Source organism: Artibeus jamaicensis, unplaced genomic scaffold (genome assembly GCF_021234435.1).
Source record: "Artibeus jamaicensis isolate MK-2021 breed Jamaican fruit bat unplaced genomic scaffold, CSHL_Jam_final scaffold_1283, whole genome shotgun sequence".
In the NCBI taxonomy this organism is placed as follows: domain Eukaryota; kingdom Metazoa; phylum Chordata; class Mammalia; order Chiroptera; family Phyllostomidae; genus Artibeus; species Artibeus jamaicensis.
The window spans coordinates 23,241,627-23,261,660 of record NW_026522028.1 but is presented as its reverse complement, the minus strand read 5'-3'; positions in this window follow the sequence as shown (position 1 = coordinate 23,261,660).

Below are 20,034 nucleotides of genomic sequence, written 5' to 3'. Positions count from 1 at the left end.
CCTTCTACTTTGTTCTTCTTTCTCAAAATTGTTGCAGCTATTCACAGTTGTTTATGGTTCCATATAGGTTTCTGAAATGTTTGTTTTATATCTGTGAAATATGTCATTGGTACTTTAATAGGGATTGCATTGAAGCTATAAATCACTTTGGGTAGTATGGTCATTTTGATGATGTTAATTCTTCCAATCCATGACCATGGTACATGCTTCCATTTGTTTGTGTCTTCCTTAATTAGTTTTTCAATGTTGTATAGTTTTCTGAGTACAGATCTTTTACCTCCTTGGTTAGGTTTATTCCTAGGTACTTTATTTTTCTTGTTGCTATATGAAATGGGATTTTTTTTTCTGATTTCTGTATCTGATATTTCATCATTGGTATTCAAAAGTGCCTTTGATTTCTGAGTATGACTTTGTATCCAGCTGTTTTGCCAAATTCATTTATTAGGTCAAGTAGTTTTTTTGAGGAGTCTATAGGATTTTCTTTGTACATTATCATGTCATCTGCAAACAATGACAGTTTTACTTCCTCCTTTCCTATTTGGATGCCTTTTATTTCTTTTTCTTGTCTGATTTCTGTGGCTAGGACTTCCAGTACTATGTTGAACAGGCATGGTGAAAGCAGGCATCCTTGTCTTGTTCCAGATCTTAATGGTAAAGCTCTAAGTTTTTGTCCACTGAGTATTACGTTGGCTGTAGGTCTCTTATATATGGCCTTTATTATGTTGAAGAATGCTTCCTCTATTCCCCCTTTGCTGAGTGTTTTTATCATAAATGGGCACTGTACCTTATCAAATGCTTTTTCTGTATCTATTGATATGATCATGTAATTTTTGTCTTTCATTTCGTTTATATGATATATTATGTCTATTGATTTGCAACTATTGTACCATCCTTGCACCCCTGAAGTGAATCACACTTAATCATGGTGTATGATCTTTTTAACAGGTTACTGGATGCGGTTTGCCAACATTTTGTTGAGGATTTTAGCATCTATGTTCATCAGTGATATTGGTCTGAAGTTTTCTTTCTTTGTTATGTCTTTATCTGTTTTGGGGATTAGGATGATGCTGGCTTTATAAAAAGAGTTTGGGAGTCTTCCATCTTCTTGAAATTTTTGGAATAATCTGTGGAGGATGGGGTTTAGCTCTCCCTTAAATACTTTTTCAAATTCTCCTGTGAAACTGTATGGTTCAGGGCTTTTGTGTGTCAAAAAACTTTTTGATTACTGCTTCAATTTCATCAGCTGTTATTGGTCTGTTCAGCCTTTCTGATTTTTCTTCATTAAATTTTGGAAGATCTAGAAATTCGCCCATTTTACCTAGGTTTTAAAATTTCTTGGCATATAGTCCTTCATGGTAATTTTTTACAATCCTTTGTATTTCTGCGATATCAGTTGTAATCTCTCCTCTGTCATTTCTGACTGTTTATTTGGGTCCTCTCTCTTTCTTTCTTGATGAGCCCGTTTATCTTTTCAAAGAGCCAGCTCCTGGATTCATTGATCCTTAGAATTGTCCTTTTAGTCTCTGTCATTTAATTCTGCTCTGCTCTTGGTTATTTCCTTCCTTCTACTTGCTCTGGGCTGTCTTTGTTTTTGTTCCTCAAGTTCTTGTAGGCATAAGGTTAGGTTGTTTATTTGAGATGTCTGTATGTTTTTTAAGTAGGCCTGTATCACTATGAACTTCCCTCTCAGGACTGCCTTCACTGTGTCCCATAAATTTTGGATTGTTGTGAGTTTATTTTCATTTGTTTCCAGAAACTTTTTGATTTCTTCCCTAGTCTCATTCTGGACCCATTTGTTGTTTAATAGCATGCTAGTCAATCTCCATGAGTTTGAGTGTTTGGGTTTTTTTTTGTGGGGTGTGTGTTATTTCTAGTTTTAGTCCCTTGTGGTTGGAGAAAATGCTTGATAAGATTTCAGTTTTCTTGAATTAGTTGAGGCTTGTTTTGTGACCTATCATGTGGTCCATCTTTGAAAATGTTCCATGTGCATTTGAAAAGAATGTGTATTTTGCTTATTTGAGATGAAGGGTTCTATATATCAGTTAAGTCCATTCCATCTAGGGCATTGTTCAATGCCACAATATCTTTGTTAATATTTTGTGGAAGATCTGTCCATTTTTGACAGTGGGGTGTTAAAATCCTCAACTATAGTTGTGTTGCTGTCAATATCTTTCTTGAAGTCCTCTAAGATTTTCTTGATATATTTGGGTGCTCCTATGTTGGGTGCATAATATATTTACAATGTTTATGTCTTCTTGGTGGATTGTTCCCTTGAGTATTATGAATTGACCTTGTGGGTCTCTTTTTATGGTTCTTTTTTTGAAGTCTATTTTGTCCGATGTGAGTATTTCTACCCTGGCTTTTTTTTCCTGTCCATTTGATTGGAAAATTTGTTTCTAGCCATTCACTTTCAGTCTGTGTAGGTCTTTTGTTCTGAGGCAGGTCTTTTGTAGGCAGCATATGTGTGGGTCATGTTTTCTTCTCCATTCCTCTGTATCTTTTGATTGGAGCATTTAATCCATTTACATTTAAGGTTGTTATTGATAGGTACTTACTCATTGCCATTATTTCATACCTGTGTTCCTCTCTTTTACTGTTTTTCTTTCTATTCTTAAAGCACACCCTTTAGCATCTCTTGCAGATCTGGTTTGGAGGAGATATATTTTTTGAGGCTTCTTTTGTCCAGGAAGCTCCTTATTTGGCCTTCCATTTTAATTGAGAGCCTTGCTGGATAAAGTAGTTTTGGTTGCAGACCTCTGGTTCTCATTATTTGGAATATTTCTTGGCATTCCCTTCTGGCCTGGAGCATTTTCATTGAGAAGTAAACTGCTAGTCTTATTGGGGCTCCCTTGTATGTTACTTCCTGTTTTTCTCTTGCTGCCTTTAAGATTCTCTCTTTATCTTGGAATTTTGCCATTTTAATGGTGATGTGTCTTGAAGTGGGCCTCTTTGGGTTCCTCTTGATTGGGACTCTGTGTCTCCTGGATTTTTGTGACTTTCTCTCATCATACTAAGGAAGTTTTCCAACACTAATTTTTTAAAACAGGTTTCCTATCCCTTGCTCTTCTTCTCCTTCTGTTCTCCCTATTATAGAAATATTATTACATTTCATGTTGTCCTGCATTTCCTTTAACCCCTCTTCATTTTTTCTGAGCCTCTTTTCCTCTTCTTGCTCATTCTGGGTGTTTTTTTCTACCTTGTCCTCCAGCTCGCTGATCTGATCCTCTGCTTCATCAAGCCTGCTTTTCATTCCTTTGACTGTGTTCTTCAGTTCAGAAATTGTATTCTTCATTTCCTCTTGGCCCTTGCTGATAGCTTCTATTTCCCTTTTCATGTTGATGTAGTTTGCAGTGAGTTCACTGTAGTTTCCCTGTAGTTTTTGGTAATTCTCTGTGACCTCATTGAGCTTCTTTATAGCCATTGCTTTGAACTTAGTATCTGATAGTTGAGTTGCCTCTATTTCATTTAACATTCTTTCTGAGGCTTCCTCCTTTCCTTTCATTTGGAGATTGTTTCTTTGTCTTCTCATTGTTTGTGAGATCTTCTTGTTAGCCTCTGCTTCTTAAATTGATCTGCTCTGATTCCCTGGGTTTATGATGTGAATTTCTATGGTAGAATGCCTGTGAAATTCAGTGGTGCCCTTTCCTTGATTTCCCAAGCTCACTGGTCTTGGGCTGTCATTTATGTTGGCTTTGTGTTTGTCTTTGGGTTTTGAATGTTGTTGAGTCTTTCTTTGGTGGGTCTTTCCCTCCAGCTGGTTTACTGAGGGTCACTCTGTCCACCACATCTTGTATTCTGTTGTGCAGGTGTGGGCAGGTTGTGTTGAAGCTGGTTCTTCTATGTGTACAAGGTTTGGAGGATTCTCTCTTGCTCTTGTTCAGTTGTTTGTTCTGAGTAATTTCTCCACCATTTAGTTGTATTTCCAGATAGTCCTGGGATGAGTTAGTGTGGCTTCCACACCCTCCTTCACCTTCTTCTATTGCTATCTGTTGGTGGTTCCTCTGTTGGTGGGTTTCCTCTTCCAGCAGGTATCCTGGTTCACAGCTTCCACCTACTCATCTGATTTTTCAATGTCCTCTACAATTTTTGGTCTTCAATCTTCATCTGTGCTGGGATACTGTTGGCTGTTCGCTCTGTTCCTCAGAAGATCAGCCAGGTGTTTCACCCATGTGCAGAGGGAAGTGGACTCCACTCCCACCTATCTTGCTGTTATCTTCCCCTCCCCCATTGTTTTTTTCAAATAAATTTCCAATTTCTTGCTCTTTCCCCAAGATATATATACAAATATATTCACAAACTATATATAAGATGTTAGTTGCAATATTTTAATCATACCAAAAAAAAGCCCCCAAACCAATAACTAGAGAGAAAATGTGGAGAACCAAAGTCTCTTAATAGAGCCAAATTACTAACATCTTTTTTTTGTTAGAGGCTTGATGATAGGTGAAAAAACAAAAATCAAATATCAAAATCAAATTCAAGGTCAGGACCCAAGTAGCAGAAATCTTGACTTTATATGTCAATATTGAAATTCTGACAGTCAAGAAATCTTGACTATATATGTCAATCTTGACTATATATGTACACACACACACACACACACACGCACAGAAAACAACTGTACCTTGATCTTTCTATCTCCCCTGCACAGGAACTCAGAGTGCTGAACCAATGGCAAAGTGAGATTCTCAGCATTTTTCTTTGTTTATACGTTTTTGGTATTCTAAATTTTCTAAAATTACCATGTACTAATTTTTATGAAGCTATATGTGGTACCTTTATCAATAAATAAAGGACAAAATCATGGAGACTGAATGGTATGCTATTAAACGATGAATGGCTCAAGAATGAAATTAGGGAAGAAATCAAAAAGTTTCTGGAAACAAATGAAAATGAACTTACAACAACCCAAAACTTATGGGACACAGGAAAGGCAGTCCTGAGAGGGAAGTTTATAGCAATACAGGCCTACCTAAAGAACATAGAAACATTTCAAACAAACAACCTAACCCTATGCCTGCAAGAACTCGGGGAACAACAACAAAGACAGCCCAGAGCAAGCAGAAGGAAGGAAATAACCAAGATTAGAGCAGAACTAAATGACACAGAGACTAAAAGCACAATCCTAAGGATCAATGAATCCAGGAATTGGTTCTTTGAAAAGATAAACAAAATAGGCAAGCCTTTAAGTAGGCTCATCAAGAAAAGAAGAGAGAGGACACAAATAAACATAATCAGAAATGAAAGAGGAGAGATTACAACTGATACCACAGAAATAGAAGGGATTGTAAGAAATTACTATGAAGAACTGTATGCCAAAAAATTTGAAAACCTAGTGGAAATGGATACATTTCTAGAAAAATATAATCTTCCAAAACTTAATGAAAAAGAAACAGAAAATCTGAACACACCAATAACAGCAAAAGAAATTGAAGCAGCAATCAAAAAACTCCCATCACACAAAAGCCCTGGACCAGATGGTTTCACAGGAGAATTCTACAAAGCCTTTAAGGAAGAGCTAACCCCTATTCTTCACAGACTATTCCAAAAAATCCAGAAGGATGGAAAACTCCCAAATTCTTTTTATGAAGCCAGCATCATCCTAATTCCAAAACCAGATAGAGACACAACAAAGAAAGAGAACTTCAGGCCAATATCGCTGATGAACATATGCTAAAATCCTCAACAAAATATTGGCAAATCGCATCCAACAATATATCAAAAAGATCATACACCATGACCAAGTGGGATTCATCCCAGGGATGCAAGGATGGTTCAATATTTGCAAATCAGTAAATGTAATACATCACATAAACAAAAGCAAAGACAAAAACCACATGATCCTATCAATAGACATGGAAAAAGCTTTTGATAAGGTACAACACCCATTTATGATAAAAACACTCAGCAAAGTGGGAATAGAGGGAGCATCCCTCAATATAATAAAGGCCATATATGAGAGACCTACAGCCAATATCATACTCAATGGGCAAAAACTAAAAGCTTTTCCACTAAGATCAGGAACAAAACAAGTGTGTCCACTTTCGGCACTTCTATTCAATATAGTTTTGGAAGTTTTGGCCACAGCGATCAGGCAAGAAAAGGAAATAAAAGGCATCCAAATAGGAAAGGAGGAAGCAAAACTGTCACTGTTTGCAGATGACATGATAGTGTACATGGAAAATCCTATAGACTCTACCAAAAAAACTGCTCAAACTAATTAATGAATTTGGCAAAACAGCAGTATACAAAGTCAATATCCAGAAATCAAAGGCATTTTGGTATACTAACAATGAATCAGCAGAAGCAGAAATCAAGGAAAAAAATCCCATTCGATATAGCAAAAGGAAAAATAAAATATCTGGGAATAAACCTAACCAAGGAGGTAAAAGACCTGTATGCAGAAAACTACACAGCACTGAAGAAACAAATCAGGGAAGACACAAATGAATGGAAACATATACCTTGTTCATGGATTGGAAGAATTAACATCATCAAAATGTCCATACTACCCAAAGCAATATACAGATTCAATGCAATACCTATTAAAGTACCAATGGCATATTTCATAGACATAGAACAAACACTTCAAAAATTTATATGGACCCATAAACGACCCAGAATATCAGCTGCAATTTTGAGAAAGAAGAACAAAGTAGGAGAGATTACAATACCTGATATCAAACTGTATTACAAGGCCACTGTAATCAAAACAGCCTGGTACTGGCATAAAAACAGGCACATAGACCAATGGAACAGAACAGAGAGCCCAGAAATCAACCCAACTCTCTACAGTCAATTAATATTCGACAAAGGGTGCATCAACAGAAAATGGAGTAAAGATAGCCTCTTCAACAAATGGTGTTGGGAGAACTGGACAGCTACGTGCAAAAAAATGAAACTTGAGCACCGACTTACACCATACACTAAAATAAATTCAAGGTGGATAAAAGACTTAAATATAAGCTGTGACACCATTAAAGTCCTAGAGGAGAACATCGGCAAGAAAATCTCAGATATTCCACCCAGCAACATTTTTATTGATATGTCCCCTAGAGCAAGGAATATACAGGAAAGAATAAACAAATGGGATCTCATCAAAATAAAAAGCTTCTGCATGGCCAAAGAAAACAGTATTAAATTAAAAAGACAACCAACTGTATGGGAAAACATATTTGCCAATGATACCTCAGACAAAGGTTTAATCTCCAAAATATACAAAGAACTTACATGACTCCACACTAAGAAGACAAATAACCCAATTAAAAAATGGGAAAAGGACTTGAACAGACACTTCTCCAAGGAGGACATACAGAGGATCCAGAGACATATGAAGAGGTGCTCAATATCGTTAGCTATCAGAGAGATGCAAATTAAAACCACAGTGAGATACCACTTTACACCAGTCAGGATGGCTATCATAAACAAAGCAATAAACAACAAATGTTGGAGAGGTTGTGGGAAAAAGGGGTCCTTAGTTCACTGTTGGTGGGATTGCAGACTGGTACAACCATTATGGAAAACAGTATGAAATTTTCTCAGAAAAATAAAAATCGACTTGCCTTTTGACCCAGCAATTGCACTGCTAGGATTATATCCCAACAATCCTAAAACATCAATTTCAAAGAACCTATGCACCACAATGTTCATAGCAACACAATTTACAATAGCCAAGAGTTGGAAGCAACCTAGGTGCCCGTCAGTAAATGAATGGATCAAAAAATTGTGGTACATATACACAATGGAATTCTATGCAGCAGAGAGAAAGAAGGAGCTACTACCTTTTGCAACAACATGGAACTGGAAAGCATTATGCTGAGTGAAATAGGCCAGGGGTTGAAAGACAAATACCATATGATCTCACTTTTAACAGGAAGCTAAACGACAAACAAACAAGCAAGCAGAAAAAAAACAAGACACTGAAATAGAGAACAAGGGGACAGTGACCAGAGGGGAGAGGGAAGGGAATTTAAGGGGGAAAAAGGGGAGGGATTTGGAGGAACAAATAGGAAGGACACAGGGATGAGAACTAAGGGGGGTGGAAATGAGAGGGAGGTGGGGAGCACGGGGCGGGGGAGGCTGGGATGAGAGAAATAGACAAAAAACTGTACTTGAAAAATAACTAAATAAAATTATTTTTAAAAGTTATATGCGGTACCTTTATCAATAAATAAAGAACACATCTGGATTTTATGAATTATTCTGTTTTCATAAAGCATTCCTCTATTTTCCACTGGGTGGCAGCATAAGCCTATGAAATAAATAAAAATGTCTTCAGGGTGTTTGGTTTGAAATTGGAATTATTCTACATTCATGAAGCTTTCTTCTTTTTCACAGGATGGCAGCATAAGCACATCAAATAAATAGCAAAAATGGCTTCAATGTATTTGGTCTGAAGTCGAATGTGTCTGTTATATAACTCAGTGATTTTTTTCAAAATTTTTAAATTTATTGTTTGGTTTTAGAGAGAGAGGAAGGCAAGAGAGCTAGTGAGAGTGAGAGAGGCAGTGAGAGCTGGAAAGAGAAGTAATGAGGGTTTTTCCACTTGTTTATGCACGTATTGGTTGCTTCTTGTGCTAACCCTGACTGGGGATCAAACTCACAACCTTGGCGCATCAGGACGATGCTCTAAGTCAGGGGTGTCAAACTCATTTTCGCCAGGGGCCACATCAGCCTTGTGGTTGCCCTGAAAGGGCTGGATGTAATTTTAGGACTGTATAAATGTAACAATTCCTTAACGAGGGGCAAGGGACTCGGCACTGCCGCCAGGTAGAAATAAGGTGCGGGGCCAGATAAAACAAGGTGGAGGGAGGGCCGGATTCGGCCCGCGGGCCTTGTCTTTGCCACCTGTGCTCTAAGTAAATGAACTACCCAAGCAGGTTAATACATAATAAATTTATGAATGCATGTACCTACTGAGCAAGACCCTGTTTGGAATTTGCACTATAGTTATGTAATTTTACATATATATTATATATAAAATGTGAATTGAAAAAAAAATTTCATCATAGCAAATAACAAAATAAAAACCAAACACAAGAGATGAAACTTGAAGCAACTAATCTTTGAACAGGGTCAAATTAGTATTTTTTAAAGAGTCTTGATGATATGGGAACAAAGCAAGAATCAAGTAGCGAGACTAAGTTCAAATTTAGCACTCAAGTAATTGAAAATCTGACTTTATATGGAAGAACAACTGCACCTTGATCTTTCTATCTCCTGTACCAGGAACTCAGAGTGCTGAACCAAGGGCAAAGTGAGATTATCGGTGATTTTTTCATTCTTTATGCTTTTCTGGTACTCTAAATTTTCTATTATGAGCATGTGTTAATTATTAATAACTTATAGGTGGTATCTTTCCATGTATAGAACACATCTAGATTTTATAAATTATTCTACATCTATGGAGTAATATTTCCTCTATATTTCCACAGGGTGGCAGCAGAAGCACATGAAATAAATAGCAAAAATGGCTTCAGGGTATTGGATCTGAAACTGAAATTATTCAACATTCATAGAGCATTTCTCTATTTTTCCACTGGATGGCAGCATAGAAACATTAAAAAAAATAGCAAAAAGTGGTTTTAGTGTATTTGGTCTGAAATGGAATCTGCCTAATTTATGAATATTTCAGTGATTTTGACTTTTTTTTGCAAACACAAATTACTCATTAAATTGTTTATTTTTCTGATAAGATGATTTTATATGAATTATAAAAATTGATATATAGGAGAAAGTATATCACCTCTGTCACATTACTTGGATGTAGACAAGGTTGACAATCTGGTACTTATCTTCATGTTTATAGATATATGATGAAAAGAGGAAGTTGCACAGCTTTAAATACAATGTGCCCTGTATACAATTGTTTTCTAATTTACCCTTTCTCATTAAATGTGTCTTGAGGATGTCCCTGTTTCCCTAAATTATTAGATCTGGTAGTTTTTATAGTTTGCCTGATGTTACCAGCCTGTGAACACATTGTGACTTGTTTAACTGGTTCAAATTGGCCAGGTAGGCTTTTAAAACGGGCATTAAATTATAAAAGCTTTCCCAGGTACACAGTACACATGGAAAGAAATAATAGTTGCCCAATCAGTACTCATATATGATACATTTTAATTATTACCATTTACTTTACATATTTTTAAGAAAGAAAAGTTTACAGGAAGAGTTGAAGGTGTCTCGATCCAATTAATTTCTATCAAAAACAAATCTGAGGTTGGTTTTTCATTTTCCCATCCTTGATCTCAGGCTTTAATTCAAAAGTTTGTTCCATAAGCAATATAGGATTGTTTGAATATTTAAATTCTACACATAAATGTAATTATGGTATTCATTATTCACTTAACGTGATTTCAGGATTTACCTGTGTTGATGCAGACCTAGTTAATTTTACCCGCTCTATTATTGTCTGTAAATATAATTTATTAACCTTCCCCTATTGGTACACATTTAGGTTGTTTCTAGTAATGGGGAACCACTGCTCTCCTGACGGGGCAGGTGTGCGTGGTTAGTCTGGGAGCTGTGCCTAGAGAATGAAGGGCTCATTCAAGAGCGTGAGCTTCTTCCGTTCTGCAGCGCACTGCTGAGGCACCCTGCCAAAGTACTCCAGTTTATAATCCAGCCAGTCGTGAAACGAGTCCCATTTCCCCACATCCTATGTGTGGTGTGAGGCATGGCTTTCTTACAGCATCTTTGAGGTTAAGCATCTTTTCACACTCATTAGCCAGCAAGTTTTGTCTTTTGAGCATTTCCACTTCGTACCCTTTGCTTATCATCCACTGGAGTTGTTTGTTTTTACTCACGGATTTGTACAATAGATTTTTTGTGCATATTTCTGATTCAGACGGGGTCCCTGAAAGGGCGCCTGTGGTATGCGCAGACCCAGTAATTTAAGGTGAACTTAATGGAGGGTCTGGTAATTTAAGGTGAACTATTTACAAAAGCAGGGGCTGGTTCAGAAAACCAGCGAGGGACAGTGCAGTATCCACAGTGGGCAGCAGGTGGCAGTGTTCACCGTCTCGGGCCCCAAGTGGCCCGGTAAGTGTTGGGCAACAATTCTCCCAGGGTTTCTGGGCGTTTCCGCCTGGTCCGGCTTTTCTGAGCAAAGGGCGCTGGGAAGCTTTGTTCAAAGATGATTGGATAGCAGCCAGCCTTGAGAGCTGGAGATAGTGGACATAATAAAGATAAAGAACTAGCCCTCTGGGGAGACACTGCAGGATCCTAAAGCCTTCTCCTTCCCATCCGTGAGACCTTTGCTCACCTCCCGGGGAAACAGACCTGGAGAGCCCTCCCCTAGGCCCCTCAGGAGATTTGCTTGCATTCCGGATGGCGGCATCTGTCTGCAGGGGAGGATGGGCAGGCCTGCGGTAGTCCTGATAACAGCTGAGTTTCCTAACTCAGAGCTCCTCTCCCGACCTGCCTCCTCCCACCCGGAGCAGGTGAACATGGGCCCTTTGTCACGTAGCTCTGAGGGAACTGTGGAGCTGGGTACCAACTCAAGGTATCACTCTGGCTGCTGCTTTTTGCTGTAACAGCCTGCGTGACCAGGGCTCTGGTGCCTTCAGTCAGGGTATGTCTCTGAAACTGGGCAGGCTGAATAGTCAGCTTGCAAAAGGGCAAAACCTCAGAGCCCTTAGAGTTTCTGAGGTCGCAGAAGTGAGCAGAGCCCAGGGAAATGTAACTTAACAGGAGTTAAGTTTCTGTGGTCGGACTCAGGCAGCTCTGTCCTCAGGGCAGGAGCCAGAGCAGTAAACACACACCACCTGCCTTCTGGGCTCCCGGGTGCTCCACCTGGAAATCAGAGGGGACTGGAGCACCTGGCTCAGGTCACACAGGTCAGCGTCACAGGCGCAGAGCAGGTTGGACAAGTGGAGGTTGGACAGGGGCACAGGAAAGCCTTCAGGCACAGTAAATGGTCTGGTGCTTTGCAAATTTCCTCTTTCACACTATGGCTTGCCTTTCCTACGGAAAGATGGTCCCCTTGATACTGGCTTTTTTGATATGCATTCAGACTTTGCTGTATGTATTGTACCTGGTCCATATTGGTAAATGTTCCATGTGCGTATTGACTACTTGTTGTAGCTGGCTTCTGAGTATGGCCACTAGCTCAGGATAAATGGCAAGAGTAATAGAGACTAATTGGAGCAGGGTGTGTGTGAGGGTTAGTTAAAAAAAAAAAGAAGAAGAGTGGAGATATAGTACTCCGCAATAAGAACATGCAGGAGTCCCAGTGTCTGCCATTGAAAGTGTCAGAAACCATGACTTCTCTGGGTCAGGCAGTGAGCACATGTAGATCTCTTTTCATCAGAAGACCACATGTGGCTGTCTCCAAGGTTGGTGGAATCACCAGCTTCCTGGTGGTGTGATGGACCTAGACTTGATCATTTCTCTTCTCTATTGTCCTTCTTGTTTTTATCATGTTGGGAACGAGACACTTGTAGCCATTCCTGGTATGTCATCCAAAGAGATAAATATTGTTGTTGAATGACTCTCTTAAAAAGAGAAGAAACTTCTGGAAGCCCTCCTATCAGGTTCCCCTCATCTCTCAGTGGCTACAGTTGGGTCACACTGGCTTTTCTGAAAACATCACTAACAAGGCAGAAGATAACAAATTAGTCATATTGAGTTAATTCTTGAAGCAGGAGATGGGCTTGGCTGTTCCTTTCAGAGACATGCTATGCAGTTGCGGGGGGTGGGTGTTGAACTACAAGCAACATTTGGATTCTTTTAGGTAGAAAGGCGAGTGAGTGGATTCTGGGTAGCCAACCCAAAGCCTCCACTACAGGGGAGACCAAATTAAAGCTAACTCTCCAAACTCCACGGTAGGAAACAAACTAGCCCATTGGGAAACAAGCAAAAGACATGAAGAGACATTTCACTGAAGAGAATAAACAGATGGCAAACACATGAAAAGATGTTCAACATCACTAGCCATTTGGGAAATACAAATTCAAAGTACAATGAGATATCATTACACAGCTATCAGAAAAGCTAAAAAAAAACCAAAACAGTGGCAACACCAACTGCTGACTAGGATGGGAAGAAACCAGACCATTCACAGTAGTAAAATGTAAAATGGTAAAAGCAGTCCCTGTCTTGGTAGGTCAGTGTCACATCTTTTATTCCGATGACGGTATTAAAGCCCCAGCCCTTAATAGTGATGGTCTGTATTGGAATACAGTCTGCTTCTGACCCAGGACAGTGCTGTTTCTCTCTAGCTAGTTTGTGTATTTCATATTTGTATTATATTTTATACAACATGTCTATGTATTTGCAGAAATATGAGGGGCATGGGATGCATTACTCAATCTGCCCAATTGCCAGAACTGAAAGTTGTAGTCTGTTTCCAATTATTTAATATTATAAATAATGCTATGATGAATATCCTTGCCCATTAATCTTTATGCACATCTCTGGTTATTTTCTTTGGAGAAAAGCCTAGAAATGGTCAGAGTATGAACATTTTTAAGGTGTTTGATATATATAATGTCCCATTGCCAACCCCAAAGAATGCCCCACTTTACATTCCCTGTGAATTCCTGTTTTCCTGCACCCTTTCTGACATTTGGGAACTTCAAAAAATTACCATTTAGTTAGATAAAAAAATAAAGTGTGAAAACATTATTTTTTGCATTTTAACTGGTTAGAAAAATATCAAAAGAAGAATAAATTTGTGTGACATGTGAAAGTGATATGAAATTCAGATTTCAGGGCCAATAAAGACAGTTTTATTGGCACACAAAACTATCCATTCCTTCGTATATTGTCTCTGGCTGCTTTCAGCTACAGTGGCACATGAGTTGTTTCTATAGAGACTATGGGCTGAAACACCTAAAATATTTACAATCAGTCCATTTTCAGAAAAGGTTTGCAAGCCTTTGTTCTGGATAAAATCAGCCCATGCACAGATACATTGTAGTACAGTCAGATGATAGTACTGACATCATCATCATTGAGACCAAATCAACTACAGCTACACACAATGGTATGAACAGATCTCACAAACATAAAGTTGAAAAAAAGAACCCAGATACAAAAACAATATGTGAGCATCCTGTCAATGGAACATTTAAAAACTGGCAAAACTGACCTTCACTGATACAAGTCAGGAGAGTGGTAACCCTGTGAGGGACAGTTCAGTGACCAGAAGAGGCCATGAGGGGGTATTGCCAGTGCTGATCTGGGTGCGATTTAGATGGGTGAGTTCACTTCATGAAAATTCATTGAGATCCACACTTACGATCTGTACATTTACCTGTAGGTAAGTGATACTTCAACAAAAAGTATAGAAAGAAAAAAAAGTGATGGGGGTAGGGGGGACCCCTTGGTCACATCTGGGAACATATAGTTAACTCAAAGCAGGCCAACAGTTATTGATTGATTGATTGATTGATTGATTTTGAGAGAGAGAGAGAGAGAGAAACATTAATTTCTTGTTCCACTTATGTCTGCATTCATTGGTTGCTTCTTGTATGTGCCCTGACCAGGGATGGAACCCACAGCCTTGGCGTATCGAGGTGATGCTCTAAGCAACTGAGCTACCTGGCCAGGATAAAGCAGGCCAATATTTCTTCTGCATTTTCTCACTTTCTGTTTCTTAGTTCTTCTATATTTCAGCTTTCATTGCTTTTCATCCTTGCTACCTCCCCTTGCCCTCGTGTTAGGGGGAGGAACTCCTCTTAGGAAGTAAGTTGGTGTTATAGAGGTCTATCCATTTGTGACAGATATTTATTGCTGTGTAACAAATCACCTCCAAAATCAATGGCTTACACAACAATATTTTGTTGTTTACCCATGATTTGGTGGGTCAGGCATGACTCAGCTAAGAGATGCTTCTGCTATAGTCATGCCCTGGGCTGCACAGCTGTCCAGGATGGGAGACACAAGAAACCTGAACTTACAGAGTTTGACTTCTCAGTGCTCCTTCCCACATGGTTGTCCTGGGCAGCCCTTAGCATGATGGGCTCAGAGTATTCAGTCTTCTTACGTGGTGGCTAACTTCCAAGAGCAAGAATATGGAAGTGCCTGTTCTCTTAAGTCTGGGGATAGAAGTCCTAGACCACTACTTCCACCATATTAGATTGGGCAAGTAAGTCATGAGGTGTGCTCATTCAACATGAAGGCAAATAGACCCCCTTTCTTGATATGAACAACAGAAATGCATTTGTGAACTTCTTGAATCCACCCAGAACTTTATCTAGGGTGATAGAAGCTGAGCTGGCTGGAACTTACCACACTTTCTAAGGTACTAAAGCCTCAAGTCATTATAGTGAATATTCCCTGCCCCTTCCATGGTATGGGAGACTTCTGTCGACCCATTAATGTAACATGTTCATATTCCAACCATCCAAGTGCCACTTGCACTAACTCAGTAACAAACACACACATAATTTAATAATTTGTAGAGACAGTTTATGGAATTAATTGAATTGGAACTTGCCAGCTTTTCATTGAAAATAAATGCCATGATCTACTCTGTTGAGCGTGAAACTCAAGCAACACAGTATTACCATAACAGTGCTGCTGCCTGAGCTCTGGTCTGGACCGATGCTTCCTAAACTTTAATGTGCATGGGAATCACCTGGGGCTCTTGTTAAAAAGCACTTTCTGATTCTGTAGGTGTGGAGTGAGGCCTGATTGTGCTGCTCTGTGGACCACAGAGTGTGACGCTCACCATGGTTGGGCACAATCAGACCACATTGTAATTCAATCAGTTGGAGTTCAGTACCTTCCAAAGCACACACTGGTGCAAACACCCCCTGGTTAAATTGGCTTAGAGTTAAGCTGGTCCTTTATAAGAAACATAAATCAGTCAGTTAGGGATGAAATAATGTATTCAGATGACAACCAATCACACACACATATACACACACAAATCTATAAATGGATGAGAACATGACAAGGGCAGAAAATTAGATTCAGGTTCATGCACAAAATCAGAAATGCAAGCACTTTAGGAGGAATGCAACTCGAATCATATCAGACCTTATCAGCTTTGAGCAGACTCTGGAGGGCTAAGCAAGGTTTCTGAGTTTGGGTGGAATGTATTTGATAAACAATATTGGTATTCGATCATATTGACATAGGGTTGCAAAGATGGACTTGTGATTTTTTTAACATAAGCACTGTAATTTGGACATTGTACTGCTCTTCAGAAGTAGTGATTACAGCTCTCAAAAGTGGTGTGTGTATATGAACACAAGAAGATTTATTTAGTGTTACAAATTTTATAGCCAACTTATTTAAGTTACAAATTCAGATGCCTAGTCTTTCTTTAGCCTTTTAAGTTCAGCCTAGAATCTTCATTCTTCTTTGCCTTAAAATTCATTTTTAAGTCTAGCAAACAATAGCAATGACTTTTAAGGGGCCTTTGGAAAATACTTGACTCCACTTGCCAACTTAGTTAATTCAACACTTCCATGAATTTCCAAGTACATTTAAAACTCTTAATGTACTGCACTTAGTTGTCTTCTTAATCACTTCGATGGTCTCAATTAACAAAAACACTCCCAAGTACGCAAATAACTTTTAAATCCAATAAATTAAACTCATAAATATAGTGAAACTTAAGTTCTCTTAAAATGTGCTACTCTTCTGTATAAAATTCGTTTTCAACTACAATCACAAGTTTATACTAATTACTCAATTGTACACTTTACAATGGTTTCCAAAGCTCAGAAATTGCTCGAAACTTTACAAAAGCAAGAAATGTCAACTACGCACACATTCCTTCTTCACCTCAAATGTGAAACCTATAGTTTGGAGTCTCTGAAAAGCTTCTATACTTTTCCTAAATGCTACTGGAGTTTGGAGAGGCACCCCCATCATGGTGGTAGTCACCATCCTGTGACTGGCCTGCTGGCCCCTGGCTAGATTCTTGTCAGTGACCCTAATGGGCTACTTGAAGCCTATTAATGATTGCTATGTCCACAATGCTCTACTTCCCAGGGGGCGGCCTCAAGACCCTGACCCTTAGACTGAAGCTGTACCCATTATTGACTCTTCCGTGTAATCAGGGACATTTGCAGGATGGGCGGCTTGACCCCTGGACTGGATTTCGCATTTCTGTGTTCTCAAAATATGTACTTTTCCTCCAGACCTTTGCTCTCCACGAATCCTAAGATACACTTTTATCTGCTAATAAGACCTTCGGAATCCCCGGAATCTTTCTAAGATGCTTTGATAAGATTGGGTTTGGATCTTAGGGCAAAATTGACTCATAGGTGGGGGTATTTCCTTCCTTAGAGGCATTTCATGTCTCAGTGTCCCTTTTTAGGACTTCAACAGGAGCACGTACGTTTTCGGATATTGCAAATTATAGAGTACTCCTTGCTCTCCTCCATCCTTGCTTTCTGAGGTGGAGCTTTTGGCACGTGCTTAGGTCACGATGGTGGGGCTTCAGGAATGGCATCCATGTTCTTTTATGTATTTACTTTTAAATTTTAAAATATGTTTCTATTGATTTTAGACATAGAGGAGAGAGAAAGAGAGAGAGAGAAACATCCATGTGAGAGAGAAACATGGATTGGTTGCCTCCCATACCATGCCCTGAGCCCTGACTGAGGATTGAACCCGAAACCTTTTGGCATACCAGATAAGCCCCAGCCAACTGAGCCACACTGTCCGGGGTGGGATCAATGTTCTTTTAAAAGAGACTTCTCAGGGCTCCCTTGCCCCTACCACCATGTGGGACACAACCAGAAGTGTATGACCCAGTGTGGGCCCTGCCCGCACCTTAATCTTGGACTTCCAACCTCCATACCTGTGAGAAATACATTTCTTTTGTTTAGCCACCCAGTGTGTGGTATGTTGTGAAAGCAGCCGGCATAGACTAAGACAGGGGCCAATATTTTCATTTTGTACCACAAAATATAGACCCCAAATTATGCAGCCAGTCCTGAGTGGGGACACCAAGAAAATCCAATCAGGCAAAACTCCAGTGTTGCTTACAGTGTGGTTGGCTTGGAGCTGGCTTTTTGCCCATTTCTACTTCTGTGCTAGGTAAGTCTGGCTGAACTTCATGGGGACATGGCCTACAGCTGAGTGGCAAACAGATTCAGGTTCTTAAATGTGCTTTTGCAGAATGAGTGTGAGGGTTTCCTTGGTGGCACAGCTAGGGCTTGGTACCTCTTAGCTGAAATATATGCCCCTATTGAGTATGAGGTTGAGTAGTGAGAACACTACCCAGACGGCTCTCTGAATCAATATCATCAAGTCACTTTTCTTGGTTGCCACATGCCCACCCTCTTCTGTGTGTGTAATTCAGGGCTTTGCAAACTAATAGGGCCAGGCTTTAATGGGATCCTCCACTGTGCTGCTGTTGCGTGAACCGCTCTGTGAGCAGAACGAGTCCTAGAAACAGAGCAGCTGGTGATGGAGTTGGAGTGTGATGGGTCATTCATGTGCCAACCTGACCTTGGGTCAAATGTGATTCTGGGTGCATCTGTAAGGGTGGTTCTGGATGAGCTGAACCTTTGAATCAGTAGACTAAGGATCGCACAGGTGGGCGGGCCTCATCTGATCAGTGGAAGGCCCCAACCAAACAGAGAGATCCCCTCTTCCTCAGATAAGGGGAAGCTGCTCCTGCCTGACTGATTGAGCTGGGACATTAGTGTTTTCTGCCTTTGGACTTGAACTGAAACATCAGTTCTTCCTGCCAGCCTTGGACTGGAACTATGCCATCAGCTGTCCTGGGTTTCCAGCTTGCTGACTGCGGATCTTGGGACTTGTCAGCCTCCAGAATCACGTGGACAAATTCCTTATAATGAATCTTGAAATTTACACACACACACACCCCCTATTGCCTCTGTTTCTCTGGAGAACCATGACCACTATGGAGTTCAGATGGGGTAGCTGAGCTTCAATACTTGCCAGTAGGACCCCTCCCTTCAGTCATGCCAACTAAAAATGTCTCCAGACACTGCCAAATGTTCCCTGGGGGCCACAGTCGCCCAGCTGACAACCACTGATATATAACCACCATCTCGGGTTGTTGCTCTAGGATCTAGTGAGGTTACATGTGTTCCAAAACTGTTCCATTCATGCTACAAAAGAGACTAATTTATAATGCTAGTGTCATCAAATGAAAAAAAATTGTTAATGACCCAGAGACTGTTCATTTCTGTGTTGGCTAAATCCTCCTGCTTGTTTCCGTAAGCCTGAGACTTCCAAGCTGCTCTGCTTGGCTCAGAAAGCAGAGGTCTGCAGTTTAAGAATCTGTTTTTCCAAATACACAGGGGACCAGAGTCATAATCCTAAACAGGAGAGAACGCAGCCAGGAGGAAGCATTTTGTAGTATGCTGGCTCATGGCAGCTGTGTCTTCCTGAAATGATGCTTTGCCTGGAATCCATTTCCAATGGGCTTGTTAGCATTTTGTTGAACACAACCCCCGGGTTGTGAAGAAAAAGAAGTAAAAATGTAGCTTTAGGAGAGGAGACCTGGACATGAAGGAAGCGGAAGACTAGGAGTGTTCTAAATTTGGGAGAGAAATTGGTCTAGCGTTTTTTAAATTCTGGATTTTAATCACTCAGGTACAAATGGAGTCTGCCTACAATATGACAACCATGGACTGGCTCCAAGGACATTGCTCTGCTCTGAGAAGCTGACACAGAGCAGGATGAAACACTAAAATGGACCGAACACAGACTGCCTGGTTTAGCCACACGGCTGACTCCGGAAGAGAATACCCTTCATCTCTTTGCAGCGGAAGATTACCAAATGAGAAAAACCCTTCATCTCCACGCGACGGGATGCATCTATACAAATCAAGGAAGTCCCATTTGAGAAAAGTGCTCCCAGTCTCCCTATCCGCACATCAAATCTAAACAACCGCTTTTCCGATCACAAGTCATAAGTGTCTAAGGTGAAGAGATAAAGGCATGAAATAAGGGCTCCCGGAATAACCCCAGGCCTTCCCCATTCCGATTCCTGAGCCTGAGGGTGGAGGGGAGAGGTGCGGGCTTAGGGACCTCAGCATTTCTCTCTTCCTTTGCAGTTCCTAAACCAGCAAGACAGGAATTAGCAAGAAT